The sequence below is a fragment of the Pimephales promelas genome, chromosome 12 (genome assembly GCF_988280905.1).
Source record: "Pimephales promelas chromosome 12, fPimPro1.hap1.1, whole genome shotgun sequence".
Classification (NCBI taxonomy): domain Eukaryota; kingdom Metazoa; phylum Chordata; class Actinopteri; order Cypriniformes; family Leuciscidae; genus Pimephales; species Pimephales promelas.
The window spans coordinates 7543225-7546126 of record NC_142780.1 but is presented as its reverse complement, the minus strand read 5'-3'; positions in this window follow the sequence as shown (position 1 = coordinate 7546126).

Sequence of the window (2902 nt, the reverse complement as noted above, 5' to 3'; positions counted from 1 at the left end):
GAAAAAAAACCTGTAAATAACATGCGACTGCTTATACCTGCGACTGCTAATAACTTCCCGTTTGAATTTAATGCTTTGTCACACATAGCCTAGGCAGGGTTGCCAACTCTCACGCATCTGGCGTGACACTCACGCATTCAGCCTCAATCTCACGGTCTCACGCTCAACATAGAAATCTCACGCTAAATTAGACATTCTTCTGGGCTGTATTTTTTTTTTTGTATTACTATAAGCAAGTTCAGGCTCTTAACTACTGACTGGACGCAGAGAAAAATCGCGGAAAAAGATGACACCGACACCGACAGACTAGAGAAGTTTACTCCTGATATGGAGCGTTTTGGCGCTTTTAAATGTGACAGAACGCAGTAGCGCGTCAGTTCAAACGGCACGTGATACAGTTGCCTGGGCTACAACATCCACAGGGCACGAGCAAAATACTGTATCTGGTAATCTCCCGCTTTATATTAACAAACTGTCAACACGGGCTTTTGCGATGCACAGAGAGACGCTGCGCTGCCTATGACCTTGAACGTGAGTTGAGAGCGTACATTTGCACTACGTGCCTGTCTTTTTAGCAAAAAAGATATCTTTCACTAAATATCTACAGTGGCGTAGGGCGAGGGCGTGAGGTGCTGATAGCAAACTTTGACGCGTTCGACCCGAGTTCGAATCCGGCTTTACTCTCTCTTCTCATCTGGTGTTTTCTCCAAAATAAAAGCTCAAGGGTTTATTTCTTGCAAGTGAAGAAATTAGGACAAAACTATTGTAATTTTCCTATACAATAGTGTAAGTAAAATGTACTTTTGAAATATTCATTTTCATTTATACAGCAGCCTACATTTATAAACTAGGCCTATATGGATTTTACGTAATAGGAATAATTATATAAATCATTATTACATTATTATAATAATCGTTTATTGCATCCTAAAAGAGACTGAGACTTTATATCATAAAGTCTTTATATCATAGACTTAATATCATAACTAAAAAGATGTTTGATCCCTCTTTAATGTCCAGGTACAAGTCGAGGCTTTTGCTTTGTTGAATGTCACAGTTCATGATTTGAAGCCGGTTAAAACTCTTAATTTTGAGCTCTCAAAGTGCACCAGATTGATGCATTTAACCTTAAAATGTACAAAATTTTCTTCCGGGGGAGCATGCCCCCGAACCCCCCTAGAAGAACAGAGGTGTCAATATAGTTTTAATAAATCAAATGGGAAAGAACAATAATTTATGAACTTTACTCCCAACTGTTTTTTTAATCAGTAAAACTGTTAGTCTAATGCCAAATTAAAATTGGACAAACTATACATTGTGCCCTACAAGATCTTGTGACCCCCCCCCCCCACCCCCCCACACACAAAAAAAAAATCTCACTCCAAGCAAAACTCAAAAGTTGGCAACCCTGGGCCCTAGGTGACAATATAGGAAAAAAAATTAGGAAATAATACATACAAAATGGGATACTATAGAATCTTCTCACTTTGCCGAAACACTTCTTGCAATATAAAGTTTGTGTTCTTTTACAGTTTTTCTCAATTGTTTACACACAAATTCTGGTACCTGAGACACAATGACCACAACATGTAACTCAACAACCCCCTGAACCAATTCTGCTGAACTACAAGCACAATTCCTGCTTTACACTCAAATTGCAGTTCTAAAACACACTTTTTTCAAAACACTACACACAAATTCTCTGCATTTGGCACAATTTTCATGCAGAAAATCTCGTTTTCACAAGGAACACACTGCCATTCAGATATGCACACTGATTCGTCACATGGGCAAACACATGTCACACAATTTTACAATTAGCAATCAGAGCTTTAGCATAAAATACCAAAACCGAAGAGAGGATGCAGCATAGGTATTTATTTATTTATTTTACTGTAACAGCATAAAAAAAATTCTGTTGTTTTGTATGTAGACCACTGTATGTGCAACTTTGTGTTGGGGTGTATGAACTGTGCGATCTATCTCCCATTGTTTTTGTGGGAAAAATAAAATATATTTGTTACCGTGTATTTGTGTGTTCTGGGTATAAAAAACAATATTCTCAAATATTTTACAACACACTTATGTATGTAATGTCTGTAGTAAGTGTAACACTGAACAAAAAAGGACCAAGTCTGTCATTGTGATGAATGGAAAAGAAGTGTTTTCCATTCATCGTAGTGTCTTACATGAGCACTTTAGTGTTCAACTGGTTCTTATAAATGTCTATTCATATGATGGTTTGTGTGTGTCATTTGAAAACAAAATAACATTTTGAGAATATATAACATTGTTTTGAATGTAAAGTTTAATTTTGCACTAGAATTGAGGGGTTTTGCCGATTGTGTGTGTTTTTAGATTTGTGTGTAGAGTTCTGAGAGTATAAGGCATACTTGCAGGAAATGTGTGTAAACAATCGAGAAAAACTGTAATGCAGTCAAACGCCAAACTGTGGTGTTCAAATTCTATTGGTCATAGATATTCTCGTCATGCAAAGTCAGGTCAAAGTTCACCATACTTGAACTTTCAGATTCAGTAAAATAATAAAAACTTGTCTGCATTACTAGACTTTTGCTTCAAGCTGAAACTAAGAAGTTAGTAATTTATCGTCATCTAGAGTCTTCTAGTTTTTCTCACTAAATCTGCACATTACACTTTGTTATAGGAATAACCTACTTTAAGTTTAATACACAGTTGTCTTGTCTTCCTTGCCTAAACCACATGGGAAGCATTTAAATTATTCTAAATGCATTTTTAACAAAAAAATAGTCAAAGCTAATTTCCAGCTGTTACTGTGAGCAAGAGTCTCGAATAAATGTTCAATAAAAGGGCACTTCAGCGGGCCTACTGCGTCTTTAATTAACTCCTCCCCGTTCGAATTTAAAACTGCGACACACTATAA